The sequence below is a fragment of the Sorex fumeus genome, unplaced genomic scaffold, assembly GCF_029834395.1.
Source record: "Sorex fumeus unplaced genomic scaffold, SorFum_2.1 ptg000063l, whole genome shotgun sequence".
Taxonomy (NCBI): domain Eukaryota; kingdom Metazoa; phylum Chordata; class Mammalia; order Eulipotyphla; family Soricidae; genus Sorex; species Sorex fumeus.
In genome coordinates, this window is record NW_026606120.1 from 1,385,373 (window position 1) to 1,408,633 (window position 23,261).

At 40.6% G+C, this 23,261-nt stretch overlaps 1 pseudogene; it reads right to left on the reverse strand.

The window, feature by feature from the left end:
- Window positions 1–7,112: 7,112 nt before the first annotated feature.
- LOC130035898 (vacuolar protein sorting-associated protein VTA1 homolog) lies at window positions 7,113–8,062 on the reverse strand (annotated as a pseudogene).
- Window positions 8,063–23,261: the final 15,199 nt, after the last annotated feature.

Sequence of the window (23,261 nt, forward strand, 5' to 3'; positions counted from 1 at the left end):
GTGCCTATTCCTGGCTCTGTACTCAGAGATCACTTCTGACAGGCTCAGGTGACCCTATCAGGTCTCAGAGGTTAGACTGCAGTTCAACCACATTCAAGGCAAACTCCTTTCAGAAACTATTTTGAATGGAACTGTCTTTTAATTTATTCTCTTTCTAGTTCATAATTCGCATATATAAATGCAGATTTTTGTGTGTTTATTTTGTAGCCTACTGTCACCATCAAAGAGAGATGTGCCGGAGCCGGAGGTTCTTCGTCCTCTTAGCTATTTCTTCGACGTTCTTGAAGGCCTTCCAAGCCGCTCTCTTCCTCCTGCGCAGCTCAGGTGCCAGGTCATTTGTCATGTTGACCTCTCGACCTAGGTACACATAGCTGTTGCATTCGGAGATGGTCGTTCCATGGAGAGCGAATGGGGCGTCAGGAACAAGGCTGTTTCTCATAAACATTGTCTTCGTAAGATTCAGCTGTAGTCCCACCTTTCCACACTCATGGTCAAAGTCGGCCAGCATTTGTGCCGCTTGGCTGATGTTTGGTGTTATTAAAACAATGTCATCAGCAAAGTGGAGGTGGTGTAGTTGCCGACCATCTATCATCACTCCCATTCCTTCCCATTTCAGTCGTCGCATGATGTTCTCGAGGGTGGCACTGAAGAGTTTCGGTGAAATGGTATAACCCTGCCGCACCTTTCTCTTGACATCAATGATCACTTCTTTGTAGAGTGGTGAGATCCTGGTAGTGAATCCGCAATACAGCTCACGGAGGATCCTGATGTATTGGGCTTGAATAACCTGTTTGGCTAGGGCTTCAATGACCGCTTCCGTCTCAACAGAATCAAAGGCCTTCTTTAAATCAATGAACGTTAAGCAGACCGGCATCTTGAACTCCCGAGAAACCTCAATGAGCTTGGTTATGGTGTGGATATGGTCGATGGTGCTGAATCCTTTGCGGAACCCTGCTTGCTCGCATGGTTGTCCTTCATCTAGTGTTCTGCCAATCCTATTCAGGATGACTCGAGCGAACAACTTATAGATGACAGACAATAGGCAGATTGGGCGATAGTTGCCAATGTCATGGATATCTCCCTTCTTGAACAGTAGTAAGGTCCTGCTGGTTTTCCATTGGGACGGAATCTTGCATTCAGACAGGTAGCGAGTGAAGAGTCGAGCCAGTGTATTGATGAGTACTGACGGCAGGTTCTTCAGGTGTTCAAGTCTGACCTTGTCTGGGCCGGGTGCTGTTTGTTTCTTTACCTACGAAATGGCGTGTCGGATTTCGGAAGGGAGAACGTTGGGAACGACATACCCATCCTGTGGAATTTGGTATGTCGGCAAGTGGACATGGCTATCGAAGAGATTTGAGTAGAAGTCATGGATAATCTTCTCCATTGCCGTTCTGGAGGATGTGATGGATCCATCAGGATGTCGGAGGGCAGTCATCTTGGTCTTATAGTTGGCGAAGGACAGGCGGCCGTTACGAATACTTTCCCCGGCTTCTGCCGCATCTACCAGTGGTTCTGCTCTTCTCTCTTTGAGGTCCTCCTTGATCGCATCTCTGCACTGCTTTGCAAACTCGGACGTTAGCTTGCGGTTGCCTGAGGCATGCGCCAAACCACGCTGGCGAATTAGCTCAAGAGTTTTCGAGGATAGGCGACTTTTTGTGGCTATCTCTCTCTTGGCATTCCTCGCACATTCATGGAGGTGATGAACCAGTCGATCGTATTCCTCGTCAATGTTGTCAACAATGGCATCTTCCCATGTTGCCGCAATAGTACCAAAGAGTTCCCAGTTGGTGGTCATTCTGAGAGTTCTCTTTTTGAACTTTGCAGCCCTTTCTCCCTGCTCTGTGAAGTAGAATTTTGCACGAAGGAGATGGTGGTCCGATCCCGTTCGAAATTTTGGGACAACAGCGACATCAGTCAGGCAAAACCGTCGATTGAATATTATGTCTATTTCGTTGTGGAATCATCCACCGGGAGACTCCCATAGTCTCCCAAAGAAGAATAGAAAGAGCTATGCTTGGAATATCACGTTTCACTCAAATGAGAGAAGGAATCCGGAGTTCTGACATCCGTCCACGATCAAGGATCAGGGACCCTGTCTCATTTGCCAAGGTGTCGAAAATCAGAATGGCTGGTCACGTAATGAGATTTAAAGACGACTGTTGGACTAGAGCTGTTACTGACTGGATTCCACGGGATAACAAGAGACTGCGTGGCCGCCCACCTACCAGATGGTCAGACTTCTTCGTCAAGATCATGAATGATTGGTTTGAGGTCCTTCATGTTCCCGGAGCGAACAGATGCCATTGGGCTACACTAGCATGCGACAGGGACAAATGGAGACGTTACTGGCGCCCGCTCGAGCAAATCGACGACTAACGGGAAGTTAAGTGATTAAGTGATTAAGTGACTGTCACCATCACTGTCACTGTCCTCCCGTTGTTTGTTGATTTGCTCGAGCAGGCTCAGTAACATCTCCATTGTGACAATTGTTACTGTGTTTGGCATATCGAATATGTCACTGATAGCACGTCTCCATTGTGACAATTGTTACTGTGTTTGGCATATCGAATACGTCACTGGGTCCCTTGCCAGGCTTTGTCATGTGGGCGAGATACTCTTGGCAGCTTGCCAGGCTCTCCAAGAGGGACGGAGGAATCGATATTGGGTAGGCCATGTTGGCCGCTTGCAAGGCAAACACCCTCCACTGTGCTATCGCTTCAGCCCTTGTAGCCTACAACTTTGTCTATTCGTCTACTTTTTCTGAGAATCCTTTGGTTGAGAATTTAGGTTTTTCAGTATAAATTATGTTCTCTGAAAATAGTTTAATTTCTTTTTTTCCCAGTATGAATATCTTCTGTGTTTTTCTTGCTTGATTTCTGTGAAATGTACTTTAAAACTTTACTGAATAAAATTGGAGAAAATAAGTGTCTTTGCTTTGTGTCTGATCACAAGGAGAAGGCTATCAGCTTTTCACTTTTGAGTACAATGTTGACCTTTTGGTTCTTGTAGAATGCCATTACTATCTTGAGGATTTTTGTTGAGGGTCTTTATAATAAACTAGTGTTGAATCTTATCAAAAATTTTCTCTGAAGCAATTGATATGATCATTTGGGTTTTGTATTTTCCATTGGTGGTATATGGTGTATGGCATAATTTGATTTTCATATATTGATCCATCATTTAATGCATGGAATGAATATAACTTGATCATAGTATATAATTCTTTTTATATATTATTGCATATCTTTGCACTGATGTTCATTATGTATATTGAGTATACCTTTCTCTTTTAGTATTATCTATGCTTACGATGTTTGGGTAAGGTTGGCATCATGGAAGTTGTTAGAAAGGATTTCTAATCTTTTGATAGTTTGGAAAGGCTGTGGGACTTAGGAAAGGAATTCTTTGAGGGTTTGGTAGAACTCACTAGTAAACTCATCTGGCCAGAACTTTTGTTCTTAAGAAAAATTTTTTTTATATTTATTTATTTTTTAATAGTGAGGCACCATGAGGTACAGTTGTAGACTTACATATTTTTGTGCTTGGGTTTCAAATATACAATGATCAAACACCCATCCCTCCACCAGTGTGCATTTCCCACCCCACGGATCCCAGTATCCTATCCCCCCCAGCCCCTATCCCACCCTGCCTCTGTGGCAGGGCATTTCCCTCTCTCTCCTTTTGAGTGCCATGCTCAGCAAAAGAGGCATTGAGTGGCAATCATGCTTGGTCGACAGTCTACCCTCAGCATGCTCTCCCATCATGGGCGGATCCTCCCAACACCCTTTATTTGGTGTTCCCTTCTCTTTCTGAGCTCCCCCTTCCCCTAACATGTGTGGTTGTCCTCCGGGTCATTGAGTAAAATTCCTGGTGCTAATCTCTGCCATACTTGGGTGTTAGTTTCCTATTTTGTTACTTTATGTTCCCCAGATGAATGCAATCTTTCTATGTATATCCCTTTCTTTCTGAGTCATTTGGCTTAACATGATACTTTCCATGTAGTACCACTTGTATGTAAACTTCATGACTTCGTCTTTTCTAACAGCTACATAGTACTCCATTGTGTAAATGTGCCAGAGTTTCTTCAACCAGTCATCTGTTCTCGGGCACTCAGGTTTTTTCCAGATTCTGGCTATTGTAAAGAGTGCTGCAATGAACAGACAATTGCAGATGTCACTTCAGCTATACTTTTTTGCCTCTCTGGGACATATTGCCAGGAGTGGTATTGCTGGGTCAAATGAGAGCTCAATTTCTAGTTTTTTGAGAATCATCCATACTGTTTCACAGAAGGGCTGAACCAGTCGGCATTCCCACCAACAGTGAAGGAGTGTCCCTTTCTCACCACATCCGCACCAGCACCGGTTGCTTTTGTTCTTGTGGATATGGGCCAGTCTCTGTGGTGTGAGGTGATACCTCATTGTGATTTTGATCTGCATCTCCCTGATGACTAATGATGTGGAACATTTTCTCATGTGTCTTTTAGCCATTCAGATTTCTTCTTTGTCAAAGTTTCTATTCATTTCATCTCTCCATTTTTTGATGGGGTTGAATGTTTTCTTTTTGTGGAGTTGAACCAGTATTTTGTATATCCTTGAAATTAACCCCTTATCAGATGTGTAGTTGGCGAATATCCTTTCCCATTCAGTTGACTGTCTTTGTATTTTGGTCACTGTTTCTTTTGAGGTGCAGAAGCTTCTTAGTTTAAGATAGTCCATTTATCTATCTCTGTTTTCACTTGCTTGGCCAGCGGTGTGACATCTTTGAAGACACTATTAGCTTCTATGTCATGAAGGGTTTTGCCAACATTTTCCTCAATGTATCTTATAGATTCCGGTCTGATGTTGAGGTCTTTAATCCACTTAGATCTTACTTTTGTACATGGAGTTAGGCAGAGATCTGAGCCCATTTTTTTGCATATAGCCGTCCAGTTTTGCCAGCATAATTTGTTAAAAAGGCTTTCCCTGCTCCACTTCACTGTTCTTGCCCCCTTATCGAAGATTAGATGCTCGTATACTTGGGGGGGGGGGGACGTCAGTATATTCAACCCTGTTACATTGGTCTACAGCTCTGCCTTTGTTCCAGTACCATGTTGTTTATTACTGCCTTGTAGTAGAGTTTGACGTTAGGGAGGTTGATTCCTCCCATTTTCTTTTTCCCAAGAATTGCTTTAGCTATTCGTAGGGGCTTATTGTTCCATATGAATTTCAAGAGTGTTTGCTCCAATTCTTTGAATAATGTCATGGGTATCCTAATAGGGATTGCGTTGAATTTATACAGTGCTTTAGGAAGTATTGCCATTTTGACAATGTTGATTCTCCCGATCCATGAACAGGGGATATTTTTCCATTTCCTCGTATCCTCTTTTATTTCCTGAAGTAGAGTTTTGTAGTTTTCTTTGTACAGGTCTTTTACTTCCTTAGTTAAGGTGATTCCTAGGTACTTGATTTTCTGGGGCACAATTGTGAATGGGATTACCATTTCAATTTACTTACTCATAACTGGTCTGTTCAGGATCTCTACTTCCTCATTATTCAATCTTGAAAGGTTATATGATTCTAAGAATTCACCTATTTCTTTTAGGTCCTCTAGCTTAATGGAATGGAGTTATTCATAATAAACTCTTGTGATCTTCTGTTGTAATTGAACTTGCATCTCTGTCCCAATTTATTTGGGTTTTTACTCTCTTTTCTCTAAGGTCTAGCTAAGGTTTTTTTCAAGCTGTTTAATTCTTTTTTTTTTTAAACCTTCACTCCTGATTTCATGGATCCATTGGTTTTTTTTTTTTATATACATATAATTTCAGATCATTGTTTACTGCCTTGTTTCTCAAGCTGTGGGTTTAGGTCATTGGTCTGACCTTTTTCTTACTGCCTGATATAAGCCTCTATTATTATTGCTTCCCCCTTAGAAATGCTTTTGCTGTGTCCCTAGATTCCGAGTTGCTGTTTCCATTTACATTCATTTTAAGGAATCATTTTGTTTCTTCTATGATTCCCTCTTTGATATAGCTATTACTTAAAAGTATTTTTTTCAGTATTCAAGTGTTGTAGCCTTTCTTTTATGGTTATTTTTATGATTAATTTATATTTTCCTGGTATTATGTTCCGAGAAGATATTGATACATTTTTGTTTCTTTAAATTAGTTAAAAGAATTCCTTGCATTTATTTTTCAACACAGCACAAATGCAGGTGACATAATAAGCCCATACTCACCCACCCCCACAGCAAATTATAAGTTTAACAACTTAGAGTTTAAATTCTTATAATCTTCTGCATCACTCATTGCTATACACTCTATGGAGTCTTCTCCACAGCGGTAAAGAACATTAACTCAAAGCACCAAGTTTCCAGGCATTACTACAAATGTCTTTTTTTTCATTCTCTAGTACATGCAGTAAAACTGCTTATAAAGTATGTGTCAATTTGCCTTAAGCTTCAATGAGCAACCAGCATTATTTTTAGGTCAATATGTGGTTCTCTCTGTTTACCTTATATTTCTTTCAATGAAAATAAAAAAATTTAATGTAGGTGGGTTTAACTCAAAAATTTAATCTTGAACATAATTTCTTTCAGATTCATGTTAACAGTTATGTTTAATAATTAATAAATCCTGAAGAAAACAAAACTGATTTCTAATCTAGAATATTCTGGCAAATTTTATTAAAATTTAAGTTCAGAATTTTAGAGTGAAGTAATATGGTGTTTGTCCAAATAACAGAGTAATAAATTACTTAATAATGTAAATTAACATACAAAGCTTATTCCCAAAACAGTTCATAGAAGTGTGTTTCATTTTTTAAAGCAGGGTTCAATGTACATTTTTAGAATCTTACTAACATCAGCCCTATATCCTCAGGAAATAAATGATCCAGTAAGTGGACAATGAAAACTGACTGAGGCACATAAATGCTTCAACAAGAATCTGATACAGATTTCGTTGTTGTATTCAATGAAACTGAAGTCTTTGAAAACTGTGCTCTTGATAGGCTGAAGATGGAGTATTGGACTGTTAGTTCTTTAAAAATGCATGATCATTGTATAATTGAAACCCAAGCACAAAAATTTGTAAGTCTACAACTGTATCTCATGATGTCTCACTAATAAAATTTTTTAAAAAATGCATGGATCTGTTGCACAAAGCCTTCATTCTCTGTCTGTCTCAGTAACTTTGAGGCCTTCTGCAGATTCTGCACTGCTGTGCTGATATGTTCATACTGCAAAGCACTGCCAGCGTATTTGCAGTATTTCTGAGCTCTAGCAAAGTCTTCTGGAGTTAAATGAATATTCCCCCTGGGAAAATGTACTGAAAATTGCAGGATCAATGGCCGGAATAGTCTGTGGAGTGGGTTGGATGGTATTACTTGCTACACCTGTGCTGTGAGGCACTTCTGCGGGCGTGTTGGCAGGTACACTCTGTGCACTCTAGGCGGGATCTCGATTCCCGAGAAGCCGCTGGAAGGTTAAGCTGCCAGGATCGCATGCCAAAGCGCCAGCCTGAGGAGGCTGCGTGGGCAGAGAGGGGGTTCCCATGTCTTTGCTTTCTTCGACATCATTGTCATCGTCAATTCCAACAGGCCCTGCTTGAGAAGTTTCTCCATTCATTAAACAATTATGGATATATGTAGCCTTCCACCTTGCATACTGTGTTTTACATTTTCATCAGTGAGCTCTCCAAACACTGTTATGACAGCTATTAAAAGACTCGCAGTATAGAAGGACTTGATCATGTTTTTGTGAAAATGCCCAGCACGATCTTCATTGTCTGCATACTGAAACATTTTCAAAGCATAATTCTGCAAATGGGCACAACCTACTATTTCTTGAGTAATAGCTTCATTATCACCCAACTGTTTCTTAAGAGCTTGTAACTGATCCATTAGCTTTGATAAAAATTTACGACATTCGGGAGTTTTACTATCAATCTTCATTCCAGTTTGCATGACATATAAACGGCAGTAATAGGCCACCACAGGGTCCCACTTGTCATGCTCCTTAGCCGTCCTCAGATGATGCTGTCTTAAACTGGCGGGGGAAGTGAGGGCAGCGGAGCGAGAGCCACCATCTCTACTCCAGGAATTCGATACTGATACATTTTCTATGTGTGACTTGTTGATACTAAAATTATGCCCCAGTGTTAGTTTGATGAATCAGTATGGTTGGAGGCGCAGAGGCAGACTCAGGCAAGAGGAATGAGTTAAGCTCAGAGAGCTGAATCTTGCTCAGGCTGTTCAGCACAGTTCAACATCTGCAACCTCCTTTTATTGTAAAACAATACAAAAGCATACATCTTCAAGTCAGGCAATCAAAGGTATGTAAAAACAAAAAGACAGCGGCGGTCCTGCCGCTCGCGTTCGGTACTCTCACACAGGTTCCCCCACCCTGGGGAGATCGATGATGATGGGCAGGCAAAGGAAGGAAATGAGCGCCAGGCTGGTTGGTGTCAGTTGCAGTTTATTCCATTCCCATATCAATTCTCCTCTGATTCTCCTCCTGCTTCTTCCTCTCCTGTGCCACTTCATTCTCCTCCATCCCTCTTCGTTCTCCTTCTAGCTCTGGAATCTGGATCCCCTGTCTCTTCCTTTTCGAGTCTGGATCCCCCAGTCCACTCTTACTTCCTAGTTAAATCCACCCCGCATGAGGTTGGGCTTATACATAGGTGTGGTCACAATCAATGGGGGTAAAGTTCTTTCCCTCAGGGAAAGCAGCTTCTAGGACAGATTCTCATTATCAGTTCGACCCCCCCCTCCCCAGAGAGGAATCCCATGGGTGTGTTTATCCTCTCCTTGTCCAACAAACATATAAGCATTCATAATATTAATCATTTTGTATGGAAACAGAAAGAAATACATTAAGCTTATAGAATTGCTCTCCTAGGGTCATCTTCATCTCAGACTACAGTACTCAGGCCAGATAGTCTTTCATATTCCTAGCAGGGTCGTAGTCTCATCATGACAGCATTTGTCTATGATCAAGCTCTTAACTTATAGTTATAAATTGTGGCACTTTGGCCTGGCCCATTTCGATGCCGGGGCAGCTCACAGCTTGCCCTGGGTTCATTCAGTCCCTCATCAGGACCCTGCTTTTGGGGTGCTAGGAACTAAGGGTAACTGAGGCCTATGTAAGAAAGCAGATGCCTGGGAGTGAATAATATTCAAAGCCAATTAAATCCTAAGTTATAAAAGCATAATATTAACTGTCTTCCTGTATCTATACAAAAGGACATTGCTTTAAAGAAAACTATTCAAAAGATATAAGGAGAGGAGAAAGGCTTATGATACAAGTTCAGTGTCCTAGAAGGATCTGACTTACAAATTAACAGTCTGATTGGGGGGGGGATCTGATTAACTTGTTGGGGAAGAGAGTATAGAGAAGTGGTTACAGAAAAACGAAGGAATGGGAGTGACTCGGGAGCACTGTGATGGGTATAACCTGATAAACCTAAGCTCCTTGTGGCAAGGGAGAAAGGACAAATCAATTGTTATCCTACAAAAGGGCATATAACTAAAAGCACACAGCATTCAGAAGACAAGTCTTGTTAAACTAAAGAATTCACATGCAGGATTCTTACCCTAACAAGTTACAGATTAGTTTGTCAAAGATTAACACCCCATTCCCATACATTTAATCATCTGCATTCCTGTGTAAGCAGGATACTCTCATACATTCAAAAGGGCAGTGAATCATTATCTAAGCAAGGCATCAAGACAAAGGCAGCTGCAATCTGCCCTGTTGACTTTCGAGCAGTCACATAGTCCCTGAGCTGTGTGCACCCTAATACAGCTTTGTTTGCGAGGCTTTGTTCTGGGAACGTTCCTCAAACTTTGGTCTTGTGGTCAACATCACAGCACAGTTAAACTGGAAATGCTCCATATCATTGGCTTTGGGGAGGTGGTAGGCCCTTTACATGTCTACATATTCTTCATTTAGAATTCTTGCTTTTACTGTTATTCTGTCTGCTTTATCTGTTCAATATTGAGAGTAGAATATAAAAGTCTCCCATTACTATTTTGTTGAGGTTGCTATATCTTCCCTCTGGCAGATTGCTAAATAAACTTTTCTGCTCCTTTATTCAGTGCATGTATGTGAATAACAGTTAATTACTCTTGATATATTTATCCACTATCATACATATAATGTCTGTCTCTGTATCTTATTATTTTCTTCAATCTGTGTACTTTGCTGGCATTGTGACCTTAGAAAATACTGATGCATTTAAATTGTTTTGTCTGATACAAGTTTAACTGACCTGCATTTTTGTGTGCCATTAGCCTCTATGATTGTTTCCAACCCTTTCACTCTAAGCCTATATATTATGTCTCTTATAAGCAACAGAAGGTTGAATTTTGTTTCCTGATCCATTTCATTTTTTAGTTCTCTCGAACTTTATTGATTCTCTGTTCAAATGCCATTTTTCAGATCATTAAGTACCAATAGGATTGTTGTTCCAAAGTCTTCTTTAGGCATATTGGAAAGGTCTAATGTAGTTGAGGAATCTTTCTGAATTTTTTCCAGCTCCTATTTATATGTTTCCTTCATTTTTTTCTTCATTTTTCCAACTGCTCAATTTTCTGAATTATGGGACGCTGGCCTAATCTATTCCAGGATGTTTCCTACCACTCTGTGTGATTCAAATTACCTTCTAATGGAACCTGTTTCAACTGTAGCTCCAGCACAGCTAAGCTAGTTTAGATACATATACAGTGCCAGGCCATACTTCTAAGTAGTTCTTCATGGAATTGTGCCTGGAGTGGGGAAACTCTGGCTAGCTTTCATTGACACACTTGAGAATTGAGGATTTTGTGCTGTTAGGCTTTTCTGTACATGGGTCTGCCCAAGGTGGGGCAAGTGACTCTTGGGTTCTACCTCTCCTCAACTGGTTTAGGTGTCAGTCAGCATTGACTCAGCAGTTGTTACCAGTAACCACTCTTCCTTACCTCTATGATCCATCTGTCATGACCATTTTTCTAAAATGAAGTCCAAGAAAAGAGGAATTCTTTATTTTTAATTTTTATTTTATTTTCATAAAGTTGTTTACAATAATTGATTACATTCAATATTTCAACACCAGTTCCACCACCATTTTACCTACCCACCACCATTATTTCAAATTTTGTCACCACCACCACCCAAACCTGCCACACAGACAGATACTAAATAATTTATTTTGTATTGCTTGTTATGAATAGTATGAGCTGTCATGCTGCTGTAAAAGCAGCCGTGCACTCCTGGAATTCTAAAATTTGAATAATTGGAATCCAGAGAAATCTCTGCAGCATACTGCTCTCTTCCAAGATTTATTTTTGAGTGTCTGGATCATGGCTCTTAATGAGCATAAATGGCTCCAGAGGTGATTCATTGATGTGATGGCCAGAAACCAGAAGAGCGGGGAAATGGGAGGCAGTGGCCCATTTCTAACTCCATGAAACCTGGAATTTTCAGTCACAGGTCATGTATACCTGGACCAAAGAAGTTATCCCTAAGCACAGAGTCAGGAATAAGCCCTGAACACAATCGCATGTGGCCCCAAAACCAAAAAGTCAATAACTAAATTAAATTTTTATTTAGTTGCTGCTAAAGTTTCTCAAGTAGTAAAAATTATTTGTCTGGCTAAATTCCCTTCAATGTAGCAAATTAATTTCATTGTGCATGAATTTCTACATTGATGTGTCTGTGATTACTAGGAATTGCCCACATGCTTGACTGTGGTACTCACATTTAGCTTACATGTAATGCTCACTTAGGATTCTGTACCAGATTTCAGTACTCAGACACAATCATGGTGTTTAATGTGGTTTAACTCCTAATATTTGACTCTTATTATTATTTTTGTTAATGTCATGTGTCACAAACTTATTTGTATATGTTCAACCATTCTTCTACCTCTCAAATAAATCTCACATAACCATAATTTCATTGTTTCATTTATTTTGCTAGATATTTTGCTGAAGAGTTTTGCATGCATGTTAATCATATATTTGTAACTTTCTGTTTTGTAATGTTTCTGGTTTTGATATGACTTCTTAAGACATTGATCATAATTTGCGTGTATCAACACATGTGCTATCCATGGGAATGTTTCGTGTGAATTTAAAATGAATGGACATTTAGCAATTTTGGGTGAAATATTCTGTTTATATCAGGTCTATCCAGTTAATATGAAACTTAAGACCATAGTTTTGATATTGATCTTCTGTATGGATGATCTATCCATTGATGTAAGTTGGATGTTAAAGTACTTTAATAATTGTACAGTCCTTTAGGTCTGGCAATATTTGCTTGATTCATTGAAAGCATCCAGGTATGCTTTGTTTTATAATATGTCCAGTTATTCTGTCTCTTTTGACTGATGAGCTCTTGAAATAACCTAACCCAAATTAGAGTGTTCAACATTTGAAGAGAAAATTTCTGATGCAAGAGCACAGGGATTAGCAATTTAAGTCAGTGGACTCTTGTCCATCCCCCATACAAGGTCTTGAGGTCTTGTATGTATGAATAATCTTTTTATGCATAAAGATTCACAAAAAATAGATAAATACGACAAGTGTAAATTTGATAATAATGAAAAAAGTTAAGTAAAATATAAATGAAAAATATAAATAGGACTACAGAAGTAAAAAGTGTGTTTATCCTAAGAAAGGAAATATTGGCGTTAGGTTAAAAAATACCGTGTTATTGATACTGCTTAAATATCTGCATTAATAAGGATTATGCTTATTTCAGAGTACAAAAACTCTCTCCAAAAATCTCTACGATATAAAAAAATCTGATCATAATATAGTGTTCAATATAAATTAAATGTTCATTTGTTATTGCGAATGTGTATAATCCTTTAGCAGGACAGGAGTAAAGAAACATTTCTTAATCTAGTAGAGGAGAACTGCAAGTAACATGAGTGAATGTCACACCCAATGTTTAATGCTGAAGAGTTTGTTAGTATTAAAATTTTTTAGCAGCGAATTATTTATATTAATTTTTAAAATTATACACCTGTAAAATATATAAAGTTTTTGAAAAATTTATCACGAATTTACAATTTGTGAAATTCCAGGAGATTAGCTCTATTCACCTACATGCACAGATGTCACCATCTCCTAAATATAAGATTAAACAAAACATATTAAAGGAATAAAAAATGGTCAAAATCATTATAATTGCAGATTTTTATACATAACTGAGTTTATTTGTCAGAGAGATCCTTAGGACATTGGTGGAAGTGGGTACTCTGGTTATGGGTACAGTGTTGGAATGATGTATCCAATAATAGAAATCCCAGAACCTGTTAAAAATTGTTTACAAAAACAGATGAGGGAGAAGTAAATACACAGATAAAAATTTTTAATAAAAAAGTGAAAAGGAATGAAGTGAATAATATTTGCCTTTTGCCTGATCTCAATAGGTAAGACTTTCATCTTTTGCCTTAGACTATGATGCTGGTAATGCATTGTTGTAAATGATCATTATTATCTTGAGGTATATTCTTAATACCCCTTATTTTGTTGAGACTTTTTTTTAATCATGAATGGATGTTGAATTTTTTAATATTTCTTTGCCTCTATTAATATGATCATGTTTTTATCTTTTCTTTTGTTTATATTGATCTAATATACCATCCTTTTGATATACTGTTGCATTCTGTTTGATAACATTTTGCTAAGGATCTTTACATCAATGTTTATCAGAAATATTGGTCTGTAATTTTAATTTTTAGTTTTATCTCTGTCTACTGTTAGAACTGAGGTAATGTTCGTTTAATTGCTGTAAGAAGGATTCCTGATTCTTTGATAGTTTAGAAGGGCTTGAGGATTATAGGCAGTAATTGTCCCGTCCCGCGGGACTAGTCAACGTGGGTAACAGGAAGAGGGTTCAAGAGTTAAAGAAAGAGAAAGACAGCAGGATTAGAGTATAGTGAGCAGAAGCTGAAGCTGCTTTATTGTAAATTCAACAGTAATTATATGCATTGAGCTTAAGCTTCCTCCCTCAAGTTTCAGGGCAGAGGCAAAAAAAGGGTAGTCATGGGACAGATGGGGGAGATAACAGGTTATCAGGAGCTCTTCAGAAGGCTACTCGTTATACCACAGGCTGACATCAAGCATGTTCTAGTTCCTGTTGGCCAATCATCCTGTTCTCGTAAAATGCCTTTCTTAACCCTGTAAATATTCTATAGTCAATGTCTTGCAAAAGCTATGCACCCAAGAGCCCACTCACTACATCTCCTCCCTTTTCTTTATTTTAAGCAAAGTAAGTTTGTTGTTGAAAGGGCATTAACCAGCAAAGGAGAGTAGAAGCCTATCCCCCTGTAGGTCCCTAGTGGAAGCCAGTCATAAAACTATACCCTTTTTATACGGGGGAGGAATTTTTAGGGTCTAACCTCCATGCAGATAGGCATGCTCTTCGGCAATGACTTGGGACCTGCTCAGGGGTTCCCCTTGCCCGCAGATACCTCTGTTCCGCACTTTGAAGGTGCCCTCGCCCAGGAGATGATTGCTGGTCCCAAGTGCCAGTGAGCATATGACCTGTTAAGGATATAGGGAACCTGATGAAGCACTATCCTCACCATATCCCCTATCTGCCAGGTCCAGCTGGTGGTAGTGAACTTGTATGGGTTTAGCCTGTAAAGAATCCAATTGTTGCTTGATGAAAGTAGTCAGGTGCCGAAAGGCAAAGGAGATTAACAGTAAGAGCCCAGTTAGAGGACAAAGTATAGTAGGTAACAGAGTGGTTAGTTAAGGGGAAGTAGAAAACCAAGTTTGAAACCAGCTTTGTTCCTGGTTCTGTTGTCTCTTGCATTTCTCCAGGTCCTCCACACTTTAGCCATAGAGTCCTTAACCCGCCCCTAGAGGTCCATGTAGAAACAGCACTCTTCTTTCAGAGAAGCACATAGTCCTCCTTGCTGGAGGAGCAGCAAGTCAAGACCTCTCTGATTCTGTAACACTATTTCAGTCAGGGAGGTCATGGAATCCTGCAGAAGGGAGATGGCCACTTCTATTTTCTTGATGTCCTTATCTTACCCAAGTGCGATTGAGAGGTACATGCGGATTAGATCCTTGAATCTTCTCCAGCCATGTCAGTGTTATGATGACCAGTCGCTGGAACAGCAGAATATGGGTTAGTGATTTCTTCTTGGCAACCTTTGTTGGTGTCACCTAGGAATGAAGAAGAACAGGTCTCAGGGCTTTCCGGGTCCGTGGAAGCAGGTAGATCATTAAAATGCTTCAATAATCTTTCAGGAAGCCATCTAGCAGCTCCTTCTTTAAGATCAAAGATGCACATAGACCCACATCCCCAAATAAGTATAGGGTCAGGGACATTCCATTGGGTAGTCAGTGAGTCTTTCCATAAGGTGGAGACATAGCACTCTTTTGTGGTGGGATGCCAAAGCCTGTCCACCAAGAATTGTCCTTGAGAATACAAGTTTAGGAAATTAATAATGAAAAGAGCATGTGCTAAGATATTATGAGGTGCTCCTTTAATAGGGTAGAGCTGATCCCTCTTTAATTTGTGAAGCATGTTTTTTAAAATGAGTTGTGCTCTTTTCACAATCCCTTGACCCTAGAGGTTGTATGGGATACCTGTTCAGTGAGTGATTCCAAAAGAGGAGCAAAATTCCTGAAAAACTCTTCCTGTATAACCATTATCAGTTTTAATGATTTTTGTTCTTCCCATGACAGCTAAGCAGGAAAGAGTATGCACAAGAATATTCTTTCCTGCTTCTGTCCCTTGTAGTGATCCATAGATAAATCCACTAAAGGTGTCCATGGTGACATGTAGGTACTTCAATTTGCCAAATTCAGAGACATGAGTCACATCCATCTGCCAAATGTTATTAAGTACTATACCACGGGGATTAACCCCCAAGTGTGGGGTAGGCAAAGTTATCACACAGGCCGAACACTGTTTAACAATTTGTCTAGCCTGTTTGAGACTTAAGGAAAACATTTGTCACAAGGTATTGGCATTAAGATGGTGCAACGATGTGCTTGTTGGGCCAGTTCAACTCCTGTGGCGGTGATCATTCCCACACATTTAGTAGCTTGATCAGCCAGAGCATTTCCTTGTGCAAGGGGGCCAGGAAGACTGGAGTGAGCTCTAAGATGTCCTATATAAAAGGGAAACTTTCTAACTGTAATTAATTCTTGAATTTGCACAAACAAGTGAATGGCTTTAGAGGAGGGTTTGAGATAACTAACAGTTTCTAGTAAAGGGATGGAATAAGCAACATATGTACTATCCATATACAAATTAAAGGAAAAATCACTGCAGTGGGAAAAAGGAGCAAGAACTGCACATATCTCCACAAGATGAGCTGACTTATATGAGGTAGGTAAGGAATAGGTCTTGTCTTTAATCACAAGCGTTGCTGTTTCCCGTGGAAGATCCATCAGTAAATATAGTAGAGGCCTCAGGGACAGGGTGAAGCATGCAAAGAGAAGGAAAAATAAATTGTGTCATTTTCAAAAACTATAACAACTTATTGGCAGGGTAATGATTATTTATGGGGCTGGAAAAAGAAGCACAGGCAAAGGGCCACGGGTCCTCATTTTGGAATAACCAGTCAAGCTGCTCCTTAGAATAGGCTTGGACCAGTTTGTCAGGATCTTCTTCAAAGTGTTTTCTGCTAAAGTCATGTCCCTGGATAATTTTTTCTGCTATTTAAACATAACAGGGTGGTATGGTGCGGCCAGCAGGTCAACCTGTACCTGTGACATGAATGCATCAGCAGCTTGATGGCAACGTCAGACTTTCAGATACCCCAAAATTACTGCTGTGCCTTTGGCCAGACCCTAAAAACTTGGGGCAAAGTTTATCAAGAAAGAAAATGTCCAAAAGTTAGGTATGTGGGAGACACACCCACAAACCACCTCCGGCTCATCTATATAATTGGAGGCATGGCCTCTCTGGTTCCTGATTGAACTGCTTAATATCCATGATCCCAGAACCCAAAAGCTTCTGGCAGAAACGCGTCCTGTTCATGCAGTAGGTTACTGGGGCTGGGTCACTCCAGGTGGGAATAGGTTTCGTGCCTTGGCCTGTTCCCCCTGGAGGCCTGGTGACCACCATCATCCAGAGACCACAGGACAGTCAGGTTTGGGCCTGCAGTGACGAGACACACGGGGCCTCTCCCCATCGCAATGAGACTCCGAGTCGCCACCTACAAGTGACCTCTCTGGCTCCTGATCAAGTTGGTTAATAGCCATGATACCAGAGACTCAGAAACAAATCTTAAAACCCAGCGGTTTTTGTCAGAAATGCATCTGGACTGCATAAAAGGTGGCCGCCGGCTCAGAACTTATTGAAAATCCAGGTATGAGCCCGAAGTGACGGTGCAACTGCAGTCTCATGGGAAGAGGGATGGTATCGGCTCATCCTTCACGCCCTACCGAGGTCATGAGTTGCCCCCCACAAGCGGCTCTCTGGCAAGGCCATGGCTCCAGAGACAAAAGGACTTAGTCCAGAGCCCAGCAGCTTGTAAAAGAAAAGTGAATGGACCATGCGTTAAACAACGGCACCATGCCTACCCAGGAGGGAAAGGGTGTTGCTCCCTTCCACCTTTTTCCCCCCTGGCAGCAAGGTGGTGGCCGCCTCAGAGCTTATAGGAAAGCCAGGTATGAGCCGGCAGTGATGGGGCAACTGCAGTCTCATGGGAAGGGGGGGCTGTACTGGCACATCCTTGACGCCCTACTGAGGTCACGAGTTGCCCCCCACAAGTGGCTCTCTGGCACGGCCATAACACCAGACACACAGAAACCAATCTCGCAATTATCTGGCTCTTTGAAGAAATCCAAAATCGTGGCCACGTGACATTATATGATTCTCATAAACAGCTATAGAAAACAAAATATTTCACAATGCCTTTTCAGCAATTCTGAGTGTTTGGGGGAAAATTCTAAACAATGACGGTGCATCTTTTATTGAAATAATAAATGTAATCAATGTAGAGAAGAGTTAAGTAGAAATCATCTGCCTCACAGGCATTTGCAGGGGTGAGGGGGGTATACTGGGGTTCTTGATGGTAAAGAATGAGTACTGGTGAAGGGAAAGGTGTTTGATCATTGTATGACTGAGACTTAAACCTGAAAGTTTAGTAGCTTTTTCCACAGTGATTCAATAAATAAATATAAAAAGAAAAAAATCAATAAAAAAATTAAGGTGGAGTTCATGCCCAATTCAATCAGCTAATCAATGGCTGAATAAATAGCAGTACTCCTACAAAAAAAAAAAGAAAAGTAAAGAAATGCTTAGTGTTACCTTTTGTACTCAAGTGTGTATCTTTTCAAACTCTGGGTATGAACATAGAACTCCGTTTCAATTAAAATACTGTGCCTAGTTTGCCTGTCAGTTGCCTACACTTATATGTAGTTAGTGCCAATGTCTTCCTCTTTGATCCTGAATAATTTAGTGCTAGGTTTTTATTAAATGTCAGGATAAGAAGCCCTAGAAATTAAACCTTAGCACAAACCTTCAAGTATTGAATCTTGAAAACCATAAAAGCTAAATTTCAGATGAGTCACACTGATAAAACTGCACTATGCATGAAATGTGATGGGTTGTTTTCAGGGAAGACAATAATAAAGCAATAGTTAATAGAACAGTGAGGACACTGTTCCTTTTGTTTTCAGAATTCTGCCCAGTAAAATAGCTGCCAATAAAATCAGTATTGAGAATGTGCCATGGAAGCTTCTGACTAAAGAAAACTTAGCAATGCACTTAACCAACTCATATGTGTCCAAATCCAGGTTACTTTGTTAGATGACAGAGAGAGAAGGATAAAGGAGAATGTCCTAAAGGCCCACATTCTGGTGATGGCATTTACACATTTGTTAGAACACCATTGTTTACTTAGGTAAACATCTTAGTAATGCAGCTGGTGGGAATTTTACTTAGGTAAACATTTTAGTAATGCAACTGGAGGGAATTGGAGGCACCTTTTGTGTATTTTAAGGAGCAAAGTCTGGTATTTACTAAATGTTTTTCAACTTTTCAATCCTGCGAAATAGTGGCATGTTTTTAATCTTCATTTCCCCCCCTGAGAAAGGCACTTTCACTGCCTTTCACTGATTCGCAGATACTTATTTGTTGCCATTTAGTAAACTGATTTTATATGTGTGCTATAGAAAAACTTTAAATTAAAAAAAAACACACAATAGAGTACCAGAATCCTTTGAGGAGTGGCGGGGGCATGGACCCAGGAAACAGCACTATCCTGCCAAATAAGGCCTGTAGGAGAATGTATGTTAGGTGGTCAGAATGATGAGGCAAAAGGGTTTCTTATAAGTGACAGCACAAATAAACTGTTTTGAAATAGCTGATTCCACTTGGGTAAGTGCCTACTGGGCTTCCCAAGACAGTTCTTGAGGGGATGTTGGATCAGCATCTCCCTTTAATATGTCAAATAAAAGTTTAAGATCCCCTGTGATAACATGTAACTAAGGCCTGAATTAATTTTATTGCCTAGTAGCTTTTGAAAATCATTCAGGGTCTTTAAATGTGAAGTTTTTATCTGTGTTTTTTGGGTTAAGACTTTCCCTTCTTTTAATTCGAATCATAAAAAAGGAAAAAAAGTTCAGCTGTCTGCACTTTCTCAGGAGTGATTTGCAACCCAGCTTGTGATAAATTTTCCACCAATTGATAACAACATTGAAGAAGGGCGTTTTCATCCTCGCTTCCTAATAATATGTCATCCATGTAATAAACAAGATATATCTGTGGCCAACGTAAGCATATGGGATCAATTATTTGGGCAACAAACTTTTGGCAAAGTGTCAGACTGTTAGCCATCCCTGTAGCAGGACTTTCCATTGATATCTTTTCATGGGTCCTGTGTAATGAATTACAAGGAGGCTAAAAGCAAATCTCTTCCGATCTGCAGGATGCAGAGGAATGGAAAGAAAGCAATCTTTTAGGTCAATGACAATTTTCTTAAAAGATTCAGGGATAGCTACCGGGGAGGGCAAGCCCAGTTGCAGGGCTCCAACAATGACCATAGTTTTATTAATAGCTTTCAAATCCTGTAGCAATCTCCATTGGCTAGATTTCTTTTTTATTACAAAACTAAGTGTGTTCTAAGGAGAGGTAGTGGGCTGTATATGGCCTTCAGAGAGGTGTTCCTGCAGTAACTGTTCTGTGGCAGCCAACTTATGGCAAACAAGAGGCCACTGATCAACCCATACTGGATAGTCAGATTTCCAAATTATTTTGTCAGCATGGGGTGCAGGAATGTCAGTGGCTGTTATCAAAAATTTCTGAGCCCTACCCTTCCGTTATTGGGTTTGAGAGCAATGGGCTCTGTTATTCCTTGCAAGTATTTACCTAAGCCTGCTCTGGGCACAAAACCACTGTTCAGCATTTGTTGAGTTATGGGGCTCTCAGGTCCACATATGAAAATGTTCATCTGGCTTAAAATGTCCCTTCCCCATAAATGTATTGGGAGTTTGGGGAGAACATAGGGACACACCATGCCAGATTTTCCAGAAGCATCTTTCCAGGGTAAGAAAGAGGTGCTATGAGAGGGGTTTTGAGACTGCCCAATTCCTTTGAGATTAATGAGGGATGCGATCAGGGGCCAGTTTGAGGGCCCTTCTGCTTGCCTGATAATTGTGACGTCTGCCCCCTTGTCTAAGAGACCCTCAAATTCCCTGACACCCAGAGTCAACTTAAGGGGTATTTTATCTTCAGTGAGGTTTTGAATCCAGAACATGTCTGGGAATTCTGAGTTGATAACATCCATGGTATTTCCTGAACTGGGACTGTAAGTAGGATGAGAAGGAGTAAGCAACAGCTGGGCAAGGCACTGGCCAGGTTCTATAACCAAAAACGGGAGAGTGGAGATAGCGATCACTTATCTGTCCAGTATGATCATTATCAAACACTCTGGGCATGACTTGAAGTCCTTTAAAGAGGCAACTGCCTCGCCCAATGATGATTCCAGAGGTATGAGGGGGTAGAGGACCGCAGGCAGTGGTGGCAATAATCTGAGGTATTTGTTAATGTTGTGTGGGTGGAGGTACAGAGGTCCAATCCTGCGCCGCTGGAGGAGGCACTGCGGAGGCTAGAAATGGATTGGGGGAGGGTATCTGAGACACTCTTCCCAATGCCCCAGGGTTTTGTGATTGAGCGGGGCCTAGGAATGGCCCCATTTGAAGTTTCCCTGACCCGGTCCTTTTACCAGGGGATTTCCATGAATATCAGTTAATGGTCGACATTCAGACTTCCAATAATTCCCCCCTCTTACAGCATAGTCAAGGGCCAGGTGGTTCAGGTCATTTTTTCTGTGTGGCCTCAGGACAATGTTTGGCAAAATGTCCCTCCTGTTTGCAATTAAAGCATTTCTTGCACTCAGTAATACCTGCCTCTTTAATCACTATGCCCGCGGTCAGTCCCATGTTATGGGCTGTGCTGAAGCGGGAGCACAAGTGGATGTAATCTGTGAGTGTTTTTCCCTGTTTATGAGGCCGCATGTAGCCTGACAAGCGGAGTTAGAATTCTCAAAAGCAAGGTGGAGAACAAATTTAGTTTCTCCCTTGCTTGGGCCAAAATGTTTCTCTATGCTGGTAGTGAGCCAGTTAACAAAATCACAATAAGGCTCACTGGGACCCTGACAGACGTTATTTAGGGACATGGTAATGACCTCCTTTTGAGGCAATCTGTGCCAGGCCTTGAGCTCTACATTCTGAATTTGAGCGAACAAGGGGGGGGGGGGGCAGATCTTTTGTTGTTCTTTTGAGTCAAAAGATTGGTTTCCCACCATCATATCTAGAGTCTAATTTACTCCTTCCCTGTTAGTCTCCATGTTGCGGTGGGCAGTATCTCTGCAGTTTTCATAGAATTCAGATTTTCCAGAGTATAAACTCTCCTCCGGACAGGGTGGCTCTGGCCATCTGATGCCGGTCTTTAGGAGTTAGCCATAAATCCCCTAATGTCTCGAGAATGGAGAGAGTCAAGGGGGCTACAGGGCCATACTGAGTCACAGTAGCTTTTTACTCTTTTAGGGTCTTAAACCCCAAATGATGATACTCTCATTGAGCTACCTCATGTCTGCCCTCCCCTTCCCCTTCCTGCTTGATAATTTCTTCTATGGGAAAAACATCGAGGGTGGAAGTCCTTGGTTGGTTGAGGCAAGATTTACTGTTAGTTTTTTTCCTGTGGTGTTGTGACCAGTTTAGGGTCATTATCTGGCATAGCAGGTGAGCCCATTAATTCGAGATGAAGGGCCCCTAAGTTCAACTACCAGAGTGTTATGTTCCTTTTTTAACTGAATCACCTCTTGAAGTGCCTTTATGAGGGATGAGAGACATCTTTTAGTCTGCTGAAAGCTAGAAAAGGGAGGATAATCAAAAAATGGCTCTTCCATAGGGGCGGGACATTGGGGACAGGCTTCACAGTTCCCCTAGAACATAGATGGTTTGGTGAAAGCCCAGAGAAGTGAAGAGCAGAAAAATTATAGAGAAGCAGTTGATGAGAAATGAAAGGGGGCCAGTCAGGGTGAACATAACGAGCCGCTTCAATTTCTAATTCTGCTTCTTCCTCTGGGGGAAGTCTGGTCAGGAGGATCTATGGGAGGAGCATGGAATTGCGTACAGTACAGTGAGTAGAGCAGTTGCTTTACAAGGCGCAGACCAGGTTCAATCCCCAGCATCCCATACGGATCTCTGAGCACAACCAGTAGTAATTCCTGAGTGCAAAGCAAGGTATAATCCCTGAGCACTGCCAGGTGTGGACCCCCTTAGACTTCCTCTCCACAAACCTTAAACAACACAAGAAAATCAAAGGTAAAATAAATGAAAAATATATATGGATATATAACTAACTTCTTCTTAAGGTTCGGTTTTTCTTTACAACTATCAGTAAATAAAACATATAAACCATGAGATTATTATCTGGTACTGTAAAATTTTTTAACCTCTTAGAGTGCTAGGGACTACAAATGTGGAATCACAATAATACTTTTTATTTTTTTTTCTGGGTTACACCCAGTGGAGCTTTGGGGACCATTTGTAGTGTTCAGAGGATAGAATTTGGATTAGTTGCAAGATAAACAAGTGTTCTACCCCTTATACTGTCTCTTAGGCCGTACTTTCTCTTTTAATTTTTTTTCTACTTAGTTTCACTTAGTTAATGTTCATTAATATACTTTTTCACAACACCCTTGAGATGAGAGCTGGTTTTCATTTTTCCTACCACACAACTCTATGTAAAGTCGAAACCCTCAGAGTGACCTTTAGCAGCAGTTTATTCAATATGCGACCACTTCCATTCCAAGCTTC